Source organism: Dromiciops gliroides, chromosome 3 (assembly GCF_019393635.1).
Source record: "Dromiciops gliroides isolate mDroGli1 chromosome 3, mDroGli1.pri, whole genome shotgun sequence".
Taxonomy (NCBI): Eukaryota; Metazoa; Chordata; class Mammalia; order Microbiotheria; family Microbiotheriidae; genus Dromiciops; species Dromiciops gliroides.
This window is the reverse complement of record NC_057863.1, coordinates 347,068,733-347,087,445: the sequence shown is the minus strand read 5'-3', so window position 1 is coordinate 347,087,445 and position 18,713 is coordinate 347,068,733. Positions and strand designations below refer to the sequence as shown.

Below are 18,713 nucleotides of genomic sequence, written 5' to 3'. Positions count from 1 at the left end.
TGGCCTGAAGGTTGAGGTACTGCTTGTGCCAGACCTATCTGGAGAATGGGACAAGGCAGCCAACCAGGCTTTGTGTCTTGCTATTCACCAGGGCTGGGTCACAGCTCTTAACTTTGGAGTGGCTAGGTAACCTGTCACTGAAAACCCAACAGGTGAGCCATTTGGACTTGTTTTTGTAGATCTGTTTCCAAACCCCAGGCAATTCAGGTGGATTTATGGAAATGGCTGGTCCTGGTCCTTGTTTTCAGTCTTTTTTGGTAAGCAGCCCTAGACCTTGATAGCTAATTCCTCTTCTTTCTTTCTCTTTCTTTTCTTTCTTTTTCTCCTTTCTTCATTCCTTTCTTTCTCTTTCTTTCTTCCTTCCCTCCCTTCTTTCTTTCCTTTCCCTCCTTCCTTCCTTCCTTCCTTCCTTCCTTCCTTCCTTCCTTCCTTCCTTCCTTCCTTCCTTTCTTTCTTTCTTTCTTTCTTTCTTTCTTTCTTTCTTTCTTTCTTTCTTTCTTCCTTCTCTTCCTCCCTCCCTCCCTTCTTTCTTTCCCTTCCTTCCTTCCTTCCTTCCTTCCTTCCTTCCTTCCTTCCTTCCTTCCTTCCTTCCTTCCTTCCTTCCTTTCTTTCTTCCTTCTCTTCCTCCCTCCCTCCCTTCTTTCTTTCCTTCCTCTCTTTCTTTCTTTCCTAAAAGAAAGGCAAAGCATTAAACAGGATTAACCTTTGTAATGCACCATTAAGTCACCTGAGAGCAAGTAAAGGTTAAAAGATGTTCACAACTGCCAAAGCACAGCCTCCCATTTCTGTATTAGGGTTGATAGTCTTAGAAAACCAGATAAGAAGAACCAGTTTTGTAATCACTCACCATCTCAGGGTTTCCACTTAAGCCACAGGCTTTATTGACATATAAATAACTGTCACTCCAACAATAGCTTTCAATTCAACTCAACTAGCAATTACCAGAAGGGCAGCAAGGTGGCACAGGGGATAGAGCACTGACCCTGGAGTCAGGAGGACCCAAGTTCAAATCTGGCTTGTACACGTACTAGTTGTGTGACCCTGGATAAGTCACTTAATCCTGTTTGCCTCAGTTTCCTCATCTGTCAAATGAGCTGGAAAAGGAAATGACGACAACTGAAACAACTCAACAACAAAAGCATTTACTGAATTCCTGCTATTCAATAGGCATTGTGCTAGATGGTAGGGAGAAACACAAAAATGAAAAAGACCTTGCCCTCAAGAAGCTTATATTCTACTGGGAGAAAACAACAGATACACAGATAAGTATATGTAAAATATCTGCAGAATAAGTACAATGTATTGGGAGAGGATGATAGGAGAGAACACTTAACAATGGAGGAGATGAAGAAAGGCCTCTTATAGGAGGCAGTCTTTGAGCTGCAATTTGAACAAAGAAAAGGATTCTATACAGAAGAGAACAGGGAACATTTTAGGTAAAGGAGGTATCCCATGCAAAGTTATGGAGGTGGGAAATTAATTTTGGGTATATAGCACATAGGGCAATTTGGGTGAAATGGAAAATGAGTGAGGATGAGTAATGTGAATCTGCAAAGAGAGATTGGAACCAGATTGTGAAGGATTTTAATTCAGAAAAAAAGGAGCTTGATTTTATCCTAAAGGCAAAGAAAGTCACTGAAGCTTTAGGAATATCAATTTGGCAGCTGTGCCAAGGGTGGATTAGAAAGGGGAGGGTTAAGAAGCAAGGAAATCAAGTCAGAGGCCACAACAATACAGGTCAGGTGAGAGGTGATGAGGGCTTAGAACCAGGCTGGTTGTTGTGGGTGGACAGAAGGTGACATATTTAAGAGTTGTCACCAAAATAGAGTTGACAGGACACAATAACTGATTGTATATACTAGATGAAACAGAGTAAAGTGTGCAAGAGAACCCTGACATTTTGAACCTGAATAAATGAAGGATGATGGAAAAGGGGTGGATTTAGGGGCATAAGATAAATTATTTTAGATAAGTTGTGTTTAAGAAGCTGTATAATGTCCAGGTGGAAATGTCAGTGCAGGAAAGAAATGAGGATTGAATGGGGAGAACATTTGCAAAGAGATAATAGAATCCATGGCAGTCAATAAGCTGTCGTTCAGATGGAGGGAAAACCATGGGACAAAGCCCAGAGGTATACCCGTGCATGATGCATAGGACGTGAAGTGTTGTTGTTGTTCTGTGGTTTCAGTCATGCCTGACTCTTTGTGAGGCCATTTGGGCTTTTCTTGGCACAGATCCTGGAGTGGTTTGCCATTTCCTTCTCCAGCTCACTTTACAGATGAGGAAACAGAGACAAACAGGGCTAAGTGACTTTTCCAGGGTCACACCACTAGTAAATGTCTGAGGCTGGATATGGGTCATGAAGATGATACAGCAGAGGAGACCAAGCAGGCATGGCCTTGAAGATAGAAGGAGGGGGAGCAAGGTCCCAAAAGCCCAAAGAGGAGGGTGTCTAGGAGGAGAGAGCAGTCAGTAGTGTCAAAAACCACAATGAGGTCAAAGAGGACTAAAAAAGGCCCTTTGATTTAGCTTTCTGTTGTTCTAAGTTTTACAAAGCACTCTTCTCACATCTACCCAGAAATATGGGCAGGATAAGTATTATTATCCATTTCCTTTTTTACAGATGAGTAAACAGAGGCTAGGAAAAGTCAGACAATGGGTTAGAATCTATATCTTCCAAACCATAGATAGCAGGAGTCATCTTTTCTTGTGCCTCCAGTTTGCAGCTTGCAGCTCCTTTAAATAGGAAGGCAACCCTATGGTACCTCATGGAATTTTAGAGTGAGACAGGAACACCTAGTCTTTACTCACTCCCATTTTACTGACAAAGAAACTGATGTGGAGAAAAGTAGTGACTCAAGCCAAATTACAGAGCTAGCTAGCATAAGACTGGTAGCTAAAGCCCAAACATTCCAGCAAACAATCCAGTACTTTGCCTAATGCACCCTGAGAGCAACTCCCCACTACATGCTAACTAGCTCACCTCACTCTCCAGGTACTAGCCTTTCTGTTTTTAGGGTGTTTTATCAGCACAATTATTTTGCTGAACTGCCAAATTACCAGTTCTCTCCTCCCGCCTTTCTATTGTTTGGTCCCTCCCTTGTTTATAGAGTCCAGAGGTAAAATGAAAGTTTTGTTTCTTTATTTTGATTTCCTCAGTAAAATTTTAAACATGCAGGAAACACCCACCCATTCCCAAGATAAGTAGACTCTGACTTTCTTGCTATCCCAGCAAGATACACAGTCTGCTGTGATTGGGAGGGAGAGGGGGTGGGAAAGGAGAATTCCATGTACTCAGCTGGAAAGCAGGAAAGGAAAAAAAAAACAAAAAGCAATATAGAGTGGTAGAAAGAACATTGGACTGGTTAATACTCAGGAATGCTGGTAGCTGGTCTCAGTTCTACTGCCACTAATTTGCTGTGTGGCCTTAGGCAAATTATTAACCTCTCTGGGCCTCAATATCCTATCCATAAAATGAGGAGGATGAGCTAGATAGAAAAGTGGATGAGGAAGGACTAAGAAAAAATTTCTTACAGAAATTGCTTTTTAACTAAGGGCCCTGAGGCTTTGGCACATTAACTCCACCCTTCCTCCATCATTTCTGGTTATAATAAAGCCAGCATTGAGAGAAGACCTTGAGAGATGAAATTTAATGTTGCAGAACAGAAGGTTAAATGAACAGTTCTATGCAGAGACAGGAGTTAGCTTTCACCAGGTCCTGGGCCCCCAAAGGAAATGAGAAGTAAAAGGGAAACTAACAAGATACCCTTAAAATGCCAAAATATACTTACATACACATTTTACTGTTGTTATCTTTACCAAAGATTCCCAAGCCTTGATTTAAGACACTTAGGCTTTCTCAAATGCTAAGGGTATTGTGAAATGTGTAGGCTTTAAAATGATGTAAAGTTATAATATTGAAAAATGTTCTGTTGTGGTATGTAACACTTTTGAGAAACAAGGGCATAGCCTCCAAACCAAAAACAATGACCTATCATGATTCCAGAAAGGCTGGGAATCATTGCCCCCTGCCAAGCTCCCCTCCTCCCCCTGAAGGAAAGCAAAATTTTCCATCAGCTGTTCAGATGCTTTGTAGAAACAAGACCGAATATTTGGAAATTTTTTTCATTTCTAATCTGGGTGATTTGTGTTATGATATTCCCCCTTCTCTCCTCTAACTATTCAACCACCCCGGTGCAGGCCCTCAGTACTTTGCAATCTGGACAATTGCTGGTTGGTCTACCTGGCTCAAGATTCTCTCCTTTCCAGTCTGTACTCCACTCAGCTGTCAAATTGAGCTTCCTAAAATGCAAGCCTGATGATATCACTCTCCTATTCAGTAAACTCCAGTGGCTCCCTATTACCTCCATGATCAAATACAAAATTCTCTGTTTGGCTTTTAAAGTCCTTCATTCCCCAGGCCCCTTCCTCCAGTGTTCATTTACATTATCCCCCCTCCCAAATACTCTGCCCTCTGGTGACATTTGTCTTCTTGCGGTTTTGAATTCCACATTTTCTCCTTCCATCCTTCCTCCTCCTCCCTTAGATGGTAAGCAATCAGATATAGGCTATATATCTGCAATCATGTAAAACATATTTCCATGTTAGCCATGTTGTGAAAGAAGAAACAGAACAGAAGGAAAAACCTATAAAAAAGTAAAGTGAAAATAGTATGCTTCAATCTGCATTCAGATTCCATCAGTTATTCTTGGAATGTGGAGAGCATTTTCCATCATGAGTCTTTTGGAATTATCTTGGATCATTGCATTTCTGAGAAGGGCTAAGCCTATCACACTTGATCATCACACAATGTTGATTATGGTGTATAATGTTCTCCTGGTTCTGCTCACTTCACTCAGCATCAGTTTATGTAAGTCTTTCCAGGTTTTTCTGAAATCCACCTGCTTTTTTCTTATAGCACAATAGTATTCAGGGGGCAGTCTTTTACCTTTCTTTATATCCCACAGTTTAGCACAGTGTCAATGCTCAATAAATGCTACTTGACTAACTAGTTTTATACACATTCACATTTTCTTAAAGGAAAGGAAAACGCTAGTTTCTAAACATTAACAGAGGGTTGCTGTACAAATCTCTAGAATTCAATATCAATGAATGGAAATGATCCTCAGCAGCCCAATCTCAGAACATTTTTCAAAGAAAGGCAAGCCTCAGTTGTCCAAGTCATTTTGCTTTAATTCTCTCAGCCTTTCCCTATTTTAATGTTCATCAGCACCTTCACCACAGAGTAGAAGAAAGAAAAGATCAGGAAAAGGAAAGAAAGAGGCAGTTAGATCTATCAGCTTTACACTTTATTAGTATCTCTGAAAAATGGTAGTCATAACTTCCCATGGTCACCCAACTAAAAGAAGTTTGAGGATTGATTGTGGGGTTTATTCGCCAAGGCTGTTGTGAAACCAGAGTAAATATCTATTGAAAAACCTCACTTCAATTTTGTCTGAAAAGTTCTTTTCTGCCTCAGGGATACATATGGGACCTGTAAGAGAAGTAGTTATGATTTTTTTAAAAACAGAGGCTATTGTTACAGGTTTCTGGTAAAGTCCTAGTAACAAAAGCTATTTTAAAAAAGAGCAAAGAGGCATACGCACCAAGGAAGTCAAAGATAGAGATTATACACCAAAATATTCAGAGTAACATGTTTTATTTACAGTAGCAAAGAATTGAAAACAAAGTAGATATCTGTCAGCTGGGGAATGGCCAAACAAATTATGGTATGTGAATGTCATATTACTGTGATATAAGAGTAATTTTTGGTTTTGTCTTTTTGTTGTTGTTTGGTTTTTTGCAGGGCAATGGGGGTTAAGCGACTTGCCCAGGGTCACACGGCTAGTAAATGTCAAGTGTCTGAGGCCAAATTTGAACTCAGGTTCTCCTGAATCCAGGGCCCATGTGTTATCCACTGTGCCACCTAGCTGTCCCTACTGTGATATAAGAAAGGACGAATATAAAGGATTCAGAGAGGCACAGGAAGACATATAAATTTTTGCAAAGTGAAGTAAGCAGAACTAGGAAAACAATATACATAATGACTAAAACGATATAAATGGAGGAACAAAAAAAAATATAAAAAGTGCATACTCTCTAATTATGACAAAATTAAGCCCTGAAGAAGAGGTGAGAAAATGCACACCCCTCCCTTCTTTGAAAAAGCAAAAGATTGTGGATGTAAAATATTGCATATACCATTTATACAATGTTTAGTTTTGCTTTATTGATTTTTCTCCTCTCCCTTTAAAAATGTTTACTAGAAGGGATGGTTTTCTAGGTGGGGAACACAGGAAGGTATATTCAGAAATAAAGGTGATATAAAAACAAAAAAAATAAATTAAAGACTTTTTAAAGAAAAATATACAATTCTTATTTACCAATTAAGCTATAACTGACTTCATCTATAAAGCCAATAACTAATGGGAGGTGGGAAACTACAAAGAATGAAGTGAAAAATTGCCTCCTTTTGGTAAGGGGAACAATGTCATGGGGATTTTATATTCTGCAGAAAGATACCTATATTACCTGATTTTGTTTTTTCCCCTACACAGCAGGAAATGGGAGGAAATCCTGTGTCTTTCTCTTCTTGCCTATTACTTTTTCCTAAGGTTGTGGAGAGAGCTAGAGAATGTGAAATTAGAAGTCAGGGCCAGTTTATCGGAAAGGAGCCCAGATGCACTCTGACATGGAACTAGCCTTGGGGAGGCAATGTGTGCCCCAAGAGGGAATGGAGTCACAAGTCAAGTCAATAAGCATCTATTAAACACCTGTCATGTTCCAGGTACTATGCTAAGCCCTGATGATACAAAGGGGGAGGGGGTACTGGTAACCATCCCTACCCTCAAGGAGCTCAGTCTAATGGGTGAGAAAACATGTAAACAAGTGCATACAAACAAAATATAGAAAGTATAAATTGGAGATGATCTCAGAGGGAAGGAATTATCGTTAAGGGCTAATTACAAAAGATTTCTTACAATAAGGCCAAATGACTCAGCTGGACATTCAAGGGATTTTCACACCACAGTCCTAAACTGGGACTCCAGACTTCCATTTCTCCTTTTAATGCATTTTTTGGGGGGTGAGGCAGTTGGGGTTAAGTGACTTGCCCATGGTCACACAGCTAGTAAGTGTCAAGGGTCTGAGGCTGGATTTGAACTCAGGTCCTTCTGAATCCAGGGCCGATACTTTATCCACTGCGTCACCTAGCTGCCCCTTAATGCATTATTTTACACTCTAATCCAATCCAACCCAACACGTGTTTTTTAGGTGCCTGCTATAAGCAAGGCACTGTGCTAGGTCCTGTAGATACAAAGGCAAAATAAAAAACAGGTGCTACAAGGAAAATCTCAACTACTCACTTTCCTGCTTCTCTGAAGTTGCTAATATTGTTTCTCCCACCCACACCCCACCCCCTTTGGCTGAGAATGTCCTTAACTCTATTTCTACCTTGTGGAAATGCTTGGTTTTTTGTTGTGGTTTGGTTATTTCAGTCATATCTTACTCTTCCTGAACCCATTTGGGGTTTTCTTGGCAAAGACACTGAAGTGGTTTGCCATTTCCTTCTCCAGCTCATTTTATGGATCAAATGCAATCTCAAATGAAGTCTGACCCCCTCCCTACTCAAAAATAAAGCATCAGTAGTGATTTCTCCACCCTACAAACTCCCACAGCATTTGGTTTGTATTCTTACAGCATTTATCAACTTCTTTCTGCCTTGTACTCTAAGTCATTTGTGTAATCATCATCCCCATTACCATGTTCCTTGAGAGCTTATTGCATCATTCACATGATAGATTTTATACATATACATATACATACATACATAGACATTTTAATCAAAATCTATATAAAATAAGAGTTGGAATGAGCTGACAAGAGAAAGACCAAGCATTAGTGAGAAAGGTACCAAGTTATATCTTAGACTAGGGGTTTTGTTTGTTTTTTGGTATCATGGATACATGGAAGTCTGGTGAAACCTACAGACCCATTCTCAGAAAAATGTTTATGAATACTTCAAAGAAATTTTTCATTTAGAGGTTAATAAAAACAAAGATGTAATTTTTCCCAATCCAAATTCATGAACCCCCTGAATTCTATTCTATGTACTCTAAGTTAAGAGCTTCTGCTTTTAGACTATGTTTACTTTAGAAGCTGCTTTACTATAAGTTGGTCTAATAATTCTGGAAAGAAATTTTAAATTATGCTAAGAAAGTGACTAAAGTTTCCATACCTTTTGACATGTAGACCTATTGCTAGGCATAACCCCAAAGAAATCAATGATAAAAAGAAAATCTCCATATACACTAAAATACTTATTCACAGCATTTTTTTCTGGTAGTAACAAAGAACTAGAAATAGTGCAAAGGCCAAATATGTTGTGGTACAAAATTTAATATAAATGTGCTAGAAGAAACAGTGGATGTGATGAATTCAGAGAATCATTGGAAGACTTAAGTGAACAGATGAAATGCAAAATAAGCAGAACCAGGAAAGCAATACACACAAGAATTACAATACACAATTCTTTTGCTGAACAATTTTTTTCTCTATTTTTTTAGAGAAAAGTTTTATTTTATTCTTTGTTATAAAGATGGCTTTCTGGGAGTGAGCGGAAATAGCTTCAGATCATCTGACTTCAAACCTAGCATTCTTTCCACTGTTACACACTGGCTTCTCTATTGTCCCAAAGGTTATAAATAGAAAACTTAGATGATACAATGACCAACCACAAATCCAAAGGACTCAAGATGAAACATGCTATCTGCTTCCATATAGAAGGCTAATGGACTCAGAGTGCAGATTGAAGCATGTTTTTTTTTCTTTCTTTCTTTTTTTTTTGACATGGCTAATGAAGCAATTTATTTTGCCTGACTATACATATTTGTAATGATTTTGTTTGTCTTGCCATTTTGCTGGGCAGGTAAGGGGAGTAGGGGAGAGAATATGTAACTAAAGATAAAATAGAATAGAATTTTTAAAAATTAAACTAATTAAATTTTTAAAAAGAAAAGTAGGGACAGCTAGATGGCGCAGTGGATAGAGCACTGGCCTTGGATTCAGGAGGACCTGAGTTCAAATCCGGCCTCAGACACTTAACACTTACTATCTGTGTGACCCTGGGCAAGTCACTTAACCCCAATTGCCTCACCAAAAAAAAAAAAAAAGAAAAGTTAGGTGATTCAAAAAATTATCATCTTTTAAAAAAGTTGTGGCTCAGCTCTTTAAAAAGTTTAATCAATATCTTTATTTTTAAAATCATCTTCATTTCTTAATATCCTTCCCAGCTCCACTCTTCTGTAACCCATTCTTTGTAACAAAGGAAAAAATTACACTAAAAAAGCAGTTCAGCCAACTAATTGATACAACTGAATCTGACAGTATATGTAGATGTAACCAGAATTCAGGCTCCCCGCCCCCCCCCCCTCCCCCAGCCTCTTACATTTAGAACCAAGAGATAGTTGAGTTATGGGAGAAGGATGGTAATTGTTGTCCAGATTCTCTTCTGTTCTGAGATTTCCTGCAGGCAACAAATGAAGGAGAGCTGGTGTTTGTTACTAGCTAGTCCCAGAGCCATAACTAGGAATCATTTGGTATAGGATAATTTTAATTGAGTGATATGAGTAGGGAAGGGGTGGCAGGAACATTATAAAGGACATTCTGACTTCTAGCATAGTCACACCAGCAGAGGGAATAGCCTAAACCTCCAGAGGGTCTGGCTCATGGCAATTTCTCTTACAGTTCAGAGGAGATGAGTAAGGAGGCCCTAGCAAAGTGGCTCAGAAGGGGGTTAGGGAGGGAGGGAAGGAGGGATAAAATTTGGAACTCCAAACTTTAAATAAAAATGTTTATTATTTTTTAAAAATTCTTTCCACTGTACCATATTGCTAAGTGTCAAGTTCCCAAAGAATGAAGATGTCTATAAGTAGCTTAATAGCACCACCTCAAAATCCATTTGTAGCCACCTCTATGAACTAGGAATGACAGGGTGAATCTGCCAGATTAACCATCAGCAATGGAAGAATCTGTCAGATGAAGCCACAAAGGCTGATCTAATGAGAATGTCACTGAGATTGAGCAGCTGCTTGCCAACAAACATACCTAACCACTGAAGTGCTGGATTTTTTTTGACCAGCTAGAAAACAAGAACATATGCATCTCAAACTAAATAGCATACTGATCAGTAGCAGTTAGCAGCAGAGGCAACAGTTAACTAAGGGAAGGGGAAGAGAAAGGGTTTGTAAAGCACTTTGAAATATGATCCTGTTTCACCCTCACAACAATCCTAGGAGGTGGGTGCTTTGCTATTATAGAATAAGTAAGCTATAAACCAAGCTAAAGACTTCTCTATACATCTATAGGATATGTACAGACATAGTCACACTTTCACTACACCTCTGAGTACAGATGGCTGTACCTCCAGCCGAGACAGGGGTTAATTTAAATGGGAATGACAGAGATAGTTCAATACTCTTTTTAACATGTATTCCACCATTGAGGATGAAAGGCTTCCTGCAAAGCACAGAGTCCTTGTCCAGGTAGGATAACCTGGCCATCAACTCTTCTTTTGAAGAGGTCAACATTGCTCTCAGAACAGTGTAGCTCTTGCACTTGAAAGCCTTTCTTACTTGAAAAATTCCAAGCACATGGTAAGCACTTAATCCAATAATGAAACAGGTTTTTATTTTCCTTCTCTTGCATTCATCTAAACATACAGAACACTGAAGAAATGCCATAAGAGTTCAAAGACCCCATTATCACCACTATCTTCAATAAGAAACAACTGTTGCTTCTTTTAGATCTCTGCTGTTGGCCAGATGCTGACTGGAATACTCCAGTATTGAACAGTATTTCAAATCAGGCACTTCAGAACTACCATGTTGCTTTAGACTAGGGGTTCTCAGCCTTTTTTTAGCATCATTGACCCCTTTGGCAGCCTAGTGAAACCTATGGACCCATTTTCTGAATAATGTTTTTAAATAATTGGAGGAAATGCTGAATTTCTGCTAGAAGTTAGTGAAAATAAAGATGGATTGCTTATCAAAGTTGACAGACCTCTTTAAATCAATATTTGTACCCCTTGAGGTCTGCGTGGACCCTAGGTTAAGAGTCCCTGCTTTAGACTATAATACAGTAGACATGCATTGCACATCAAACACAGCAAATTATAGAGAACAGGATTAAGCTGTCTGGATTGTGTATGATAAATTTCAACTAAATAAGCTATTCAAGTTAGACTGCCTTCAAGAAAGTTGCTAACTTTTTAAAACTACTGCAGGATATGATTAGTTTCAGATTAAATACTGTCATTCCTCCTCATCAGTGGAGCAAAGCACAGCTGGGTGTTAAAACAAGTTTTGTTCCACCTTTCCTATGCATGTATTGAAGCATGCAACAGAGAAGATAGGACCAGGAAGTTGGAGCTGAATATGTTTTGCATATGTGGAGAACTCATGATAGGTGTTAAACATTCAATACAATGTGCACTTATGATTTAATTCAATTGGTATTTATTAAATATATTCTATATTCAAAACAACAGAAATGGTAAGATGAAAAATAAACTGTTTCATCCTTTAAAGGGCTTACATTGTACTGGCTCATCAAAACTCACCAAGACAGGAACATGGGTGGATAATTGTGCTCTTGAAGCTCACATAGAATCTCGTGAACCAATGAGCCACTTTGCCAAATAAGCAAAGCACTATAAATGGACAATATACCTTATACATAGGTTCAGGAAGGGCTCAACAAATTCTGGGTTCTAAGTTACCAGTTGCCTAGCATTTCACTGTTAATGGTAATCTTACTCAAAATTATATAACTGTACTTAGTTTTCCCTCTTCATGCATATTTCCATTCCATTAACACCACCCTTTTACAAGTTCCATGATTCCTTTCTCCTTAAAAAAATACTACATGAGGGGCAGCTAGGTGGCGCAGTGGACCTGAGATTAAATCTGGCCTCAGGCACTTGACACTTACTAGCTGTGTGACCCTGGGCAAGTCACTTAACCCCAATTTCCTCACCAAACAAACAAAAAATACTACATGATAGCTTTGGTGAGGTTGGGGTGGGGGGGAAGGGAAGGAGGTTTTTTTTTTTGTTGTTTTTTTTTTTTTTTTTGGTGAGGCAATTGGGGTTAAGTGACTTGCCCAGGGTCACACAGCTAGTAAGTTTCAAGTGTCTGAGTCTGGATTTGAACTCAGGTCCTCCTGAATCCAGGGCCAGTGCTTTATCCACTGTGCCACCTAGCTGCCCTGGGCATGGAGTTTTGAAGTTACTCTACCCCATTTTGGCTCGGATGTCTTGACCAGGTGAGATTATATCTCAATCAATGAAAAGACCTTCAATTAAGTGTGAAAAAGGCCTTTTACTAGAATGATGCTGCACAAGAATCATGATTTTTTGGACAAGCTAAGGAAATTTGACCTGCAACAGAGTTAGTCTATACATTATCAAGTAAGGTGAGAAGGAAGGTAATTCCAAAATTTGGAGTAATTACATAGTGCTGAAACTTCTGAGTAGGAACTACCTGGTGGAGCCACTATCTTTTACTAGAAGCGGATCTTTTCAGCTGCCAAAGGTCCTTGGGATGTTGGATTTCCCATGATGTCCTAAATAACATTCTAGATTGACTAGTGGCAGTGTCTGTATCATCAGGAGCCAGAGACATGGCTCTACAAAGAACCTATTAATGAGACTAGCTCATGCCTAAGGGGAACTGTCTGAGCACTTCAAGAATGGAGGAAAGGGACTTAGAACAGTAATGAGCTGCCCATTGGTCTCATGTACTTTCCAAGCCTGAGCTCCCATTCCCCTAGACTCTGTATTTGTGGGAGAGTACATACCAACTTTTCATATTGTACACCTTGATAAATAGCCCTTTCTAAAAGCTACTTAAAGGCTGGATGACTAAATTGATTCTGAACTGATAATCTTGGAGGGAAGAACACCAGTGGGGACTTGAGCCAATGACATTAGAGGATCCCTTCTGACCCCTCAGGGGTACTCCTAGAATCCCAGGAAGGTGATATAGCCAGTCTAATTCTTAGAACCCAACTTGTCAGTGGGAGTTGGGAGAAGGATCCTTAAAGCTTATATAGACTACAACTTGAAAGAGTAAGCCTAGAACACTGGGCAATGTCACATTACAAAAACAGAGCTAGGGAGGGTTCACTTGGGGGTGATTTAGTGATCATTCAGCTCTAGCTCCTACAAACTGAATAGGAGTGGAAAAGAGGACTGGAGAAGGCAGGGAAAGGCCCAATAGGCACGGCCCAGGAAATATCCATCTGAGAGGTGACAAACCCTGATATAAGCCTTCCTCAATTTTTCAAAACTCTTCTGTGAATCATTGGGGGCTATAATTGAAGCTGGAATTGGATACCCTCAACCAACATGCTATCTTTAAATAAACAAACAAGCGTTTGCACTTTGTATTTTGTTCTTCCAAAGCTAAAAAAAATTAATTGGGCTGCTAAATTGTTGGGAGATGGGGAGGGAGAGAAAGGAGAAGAATATGTGGCTTCTAAAGCCAAAGAAAATATGTAGAGGCGTAGGATAAGATTTTCACTAGAAATATAGAACTGAAAGTATGAGTGAATTTGGTTCTTTGGGCAACACATTTCAAGTGACTCACTGATTACATGCTGTCATAGAATGATCACTGATTTTGTATGGAGATGCCCTGGGTTTTAATCCTAGCTCTGTTATGTACTAACCATATGATTTTGGCAAAGTCATTTAGCTTTTCTGGGTCTCAGTTTCTTCATCTGTAAAATAAAGAGATTTGATTAGATGATCTCTTAGGTCCCTTACAGCTCTGAGTCTATGATGAAACTCAAAAATCCTTTAGGAAGATGAGAGTGCTGTTACTTTACCTACTAGAAACTAAATGCTGCCTGGCCCTTCCATCTGATCTGAACATGAACATGAACTCCCTTTTCTGGGTTGTCTGAATTAGAATGTGAGCTCCTTGATAGGAAGGGGCTGCCTTGATTTTCTCTTTGTATCCCCCAGCACTTAGCACAGTGCTTGGCACATGATAGGGCTTTATAAATACTTTTTCCTTTCTATTCCACTGGAGGGCTAAGCATGGCATCAAGCTCTTAGCCTAATAAAAGGCCCCTAAAGCAGAAATGCTCTTAACCTCCCTTTACAGTTAGAGGACCTGAACCTTCCACAGAAAACACATCTAGCTTCTTGTATAGTTTTACCATTGCCACCTACAAGCCATAATGAACATCCAGTGACTAGAGGAGTAAGCTCACCAACAAGAAGGCCCTGGAAGATATCCAATCCATTCGTCCTGAAACCAAACTCATCATAACACACCCACACAGGGCCAGGCTTATAAAAAGAACAACTCAGATGTCTAAACAACTTATGTACATTAAGTTGAAGTGGCCTAACCATAGACAGTGATCTCCCTGGTTGTTATTGCTCTATTTCTTTTTCCTTGAGCTACTGGGAAGTCTCCAAGGGGAATGAAGCTGTTCTTTTTTTTTTTTCCTCCTGGGGATATAGGGATTTAGAGTAATAATAACTGGCATCTCTATGGTGCTTACACACTTTTCACTCATTAGCTCATGGGACACTACCGGTATTATCATTCCTATTTTATGTATGAGGAAACGTACCATAATTACTTAAGGATCAGAGGTAGAATTTGAACTCAGCTCTTCATGACTCCCTGTCCAGCTGTACTGCAGACAGCAACAGCCACTTGAAAGACAGGCTGCAGTAGCATGGTGTGAAGAGCAACTTGCCTGGTTTCAAAAGACTTGGGTTGAAGTCACAGCTCTTCCTCTTACAGGATCTTGAGCAAGTCCCTAAGTTTGTTTGATAAAATTGGGGAGGAAGGGGTCATTGTGATGATACTGCCTACTTTGCAGTCATCACAGAGATCAAGTAAGATAAAGCCTAAGACAGTGAAGGGATCTCAGGAATCAGTCCAACCCCATCACTTTATAGATGAGAAAGATGAAGCCTAGAAAGGCTAAGTGACTTGGGCTAAGACCCCTCCCCCCTGACTCATAGTGCTGTACAAATATAAGCTATTAGAATTGTTATTGTGACTCTAAGAAGAGACTTCCCAGGCAGTCTGTGCAGGAGGGGTCATTGATCCTAATTTGACCTTTTCAACCAGACCTGCCTCCACAAATCATAATCTACTCTCAACTGGTATCATCCTCAAAAATAAAGCAGGAGTATCCAGAGTTCTAGAACTTCTTGTTACAACACAGGACAAACAATTGTTTAGATAAAAAAAAATGAAACTTATTAGATCACTGTTCAAGTGAAAAGCATATACTACAGTGAAAAGTGATAGGAAAAAATACTATGTTCAAGCTATATATTCAGCTAGAAGAGGTTGTAGAGGGCAATTAAAGGGAAAGGAGTCTCAGGATTTCCCTAGCTAAGGGTTTCTTACCCAGGGAGAGTATGGTGAACTCCAGGCTTTAACCCACAGATGATTTACCATTTAAAAACTCAAGCAACTAATCTTCCCCAGACTTGGAATGTTCCATTCACTCCAAGAGCAGCTCCATTCTCCTCCTTTACTTGAAGCATTGGTGGTAGTTTTTTTCATTTGTTTGTTTGTTTTTTTAAGCAACCTTCCTGGTAGAAAGTTATTTCCAGTGACTACATGGAAAACCCATCCAAGCCCCAATTCCTAGGCTTCTTCAATAAATGCCTGTGGATTCTGGAGGATGAAAACCCATTGATGCTGGGGAGAAAGGGGGAGAGGACAACAACTCTAGAATGACAGGGTCTCACCTCTGACTGGTTCCTTAAACAGTGGATACAACCTAGGCCTTGGGATTGACAAGGAAACCAGCTCCACTAATGCAAAGAGTTGATCCAGAAGCCAGCCACATGCTTCTCTGGCTTGAAAATGAGCAGTGCTATGGGGTTTAAAAAAAAAAAAGCATTGCTTTGATTAATTACTCTGAGGGATAGCTAATTACAGCTATTATTTTATCGTCATTATTTTCGCTTTCAAAGAAGGAGGAGAATAAAAAGCAGAATACTTTGCCATTTCATCCTTCCAGTCCACTAAAAAAGCTTCAGGGTTCGGCACTGCTCCCAGATAATACCCCCTCCCTACTGCTTGGGCAAAGGAACACAAGAGCTGGAAGTCACGGAGGACCTTTTCAACTTAGAGCTTCTCTACAGAGCATCATCTTTCGCGGCTGGGGCTGAGGGATGGGTTAATTTCTCTTGCCCCCTCTCAAATCAGGCATCCTAACACGCGCTCGAAGTAGAGCAGAATCCTGTGGCCAGATGTACACAAGAGGACACTGATTGAAACGCGTGACCACAATGTACAGGGAGAGGGGAAGAGGTAGGGTGAACGGTGCCCATCCTGCCCTTGAACAATGCACAATCTCTCATCACTGGGGGATGCTGCGGCTTGTCCCTATGTAGCCCCTTTGCCACCGAAGGGCAAAATCAAAGGATTCTTCTAGTTGCCTCTCGCAGTTTTCTTCCCCCCCCCCCCCACTTTAAGGGCTACTCACCCCCAAGCCACGCCAGCCAGCTGTCGCACAGTCCTTCCTGGGTGAAGTCACTGCCCAACGTTGGCGCTGGGAAAATCAGTCGGCCTCTCGTAATAAATCCATGGTCGCTTTCCCAGTCTTTTGCAAACCTTTTCAGTAAGGAGTCCTTAGCTACACAGACACACACACACAACCCCGGTCTTCGCAAGGTAGTGGATGAAACCCAGGCCACCCCAGCCCCTCTGCTAACTGTCCCCACCCCCTGAAGTCCAGCTCCTCCTTAAAGTGACAACGCACCCTCTCTGCAAAGAGCTCCCCACGCCAAACATTCTTTATATTGCAACAGCGGCAGCTAAAAATAGCCCTGAATGGAAATGGCGGGGGGAGCTCAGCATTGCCCCTCCGCCTCCAGGGCGTTCTGCACCCCACGGGTCGGCAGAGACGTATGAGGCAGACAGCAGGGATGCAGGAGCAAGCCCTCGGGTCCAGCTGGGAGGCTGGGGGAAGGACGCTGACCTACAGCTGGTTTCGTTCTCCCAACTCCCGCCCCCCTGCTTTTCTTCTTACAAATAGCCCAATCCGGCCATTGGAGCTCCAGTGAGTTGGCTTTAAGGTGGACTAGAAGTGAGAAACTTGTCAGGAAGACCTTAAGGAAGCTTGTGTCTGAGAACCTCTAATTATCCCCGTGCCCCACCACCCCCTAGGCGCTTGAAGGAGAAAGTGAACCGTCCAGAATTTGAAGCACACAGATATTCCAAATCAAAGACAAATATTAACATATTAGCACAATCTAATAAAGATTCAGTGTCAGTGCTGTAAATTTAAATTGCATGCCTTCGGGATCTTCGCCCACCTCCAAAATGTACTTTTTCCAGATTAGTTATGCATTTATTACTTGCAAATAATATAAACGGTAGCATCTTGCACGGTTGTCGTTCAGTCGTTTGAGTCATGCCCGACTCTTCCTAATCCCGGGGTTTTCTTGGCAAAGATACTGGAGTAGTTTGTCATTTCCTTTTCCAGCTCATTTTACAGAGGAGGAAACTGAGGCAAACAGGTTTAAGTGACTTGCCCAGGGTCACACATCTAATAAGTGTCTGAGGTCAGATTTGAACTGAGGGAGATGTCTTCCTGACTTCAGTTTTGGCACGCTTATCTATCCACGTGACCACCTAGCTGCACAGAACAGGCACTTAATGAATACTTATTTAATTGAATCAATATTGAAGATATGACAAAAAAAAGTATTATCCTGTCAAATTATAAATCCACATTTTCCCTTCTGTGCACGTTGCTTTGATCTTATAGAAAACACGTGTAATATGCTGCATGCCTCCAATGCTAGATCTATTACTATGGACACCAGTTACTTGAAGAAGTTCTGTGTGCTGTTTTAATAAAAATCTCTTTTTAAGCCATATTTCTTTTAGGTTGGGCCCTGCTTCTTTCAGACATGTGAGTCTGAAAGCTAATCTGGTTGGCTCCTTATATTTCTTTAGCATTATTCTTTTCAAGGGCTAGCCAAAAAAAGCACATTGGAAAATGTAATGGGGATGGCATCCTGGGATCTTGTTGCTGCTGATGACTTACTTTCCCTTGCATTAATTCAGCCCTCCAAGTCATCTACCTACCAAATGTAGCTTTACTTATCAATTTACACATACTCTCATTGTTGTGTTCCATTAAAGGTTCCACAAACACTATGTTTTAGGTACTTTAGGTCCTAGGTCCAGGGGTCCAAAAAATTTAAATTCTCTCCATTCAAGGCAGTACAGAAATGGGGGCAGCACAAATATGACATAACACAAATTAGTATCATGCATGGTACATAATGATAAAATAAATGATATATCCCCCCCCCCAAATACTTTGAGAACATTTTCATTGAAGGTTCCATACTGAAGGTAATAACTGAGCTGAGCCTTTAAGGAAAGAAGGACTGTGAAAGGGGAAGAAAGAGAGGAAGTATAATCTAGCCATGAAAAATAGACAACAGGGATGCACATAGGTAAGGGACAACATGTCAAATTTCAGGAGCAGCCAAGTCAAGAGGGGCTGGAACTTAGAATATGTCAAAGGGAGTAATTTCAGATAAGGATGGAGAGGTAGGTTGAAGTCCAGTTTGTGGAAGGTTTCAAATGTCAACAAACAAGACGCTGCATTTCTCTGCTCCCACATTATCTCTGGCTGTCCCCCATGCCTGG

General features: G+C 40.5%; 1 protein-coding gene across 2 annotated transcripts in view; it reads right to left on the bottom strand.

Annotated features, from left to right (window-relative positions):
* The window catches only part of MRAS (muscle RAS oncogene homolog), a 123,251-nt gene extending 106,192 nt beyond the window's left edge, over positions 1–17,059 (bottom strand). Inside the window, exons 1-2 of one of the 2 annotated variants that reach the window (XM_043994688.1) lie at positions 16,531–17,059; positions 15,788–15,915 (exon numbers count right to left, since the gene is read on the bottom strand). The gene's annotated coding sequence lies outside the window, so the exon portion shown is untranslated. The remainder of the gene's footprint in view (positions 1–15,787; positions 15,916–16,530) is intronic. The other variant, XM_043994687.1, reaches the window with a different exon arrangement.
* Positions 17,060–18,713: the final 1,654 nt, after the last annotated feature.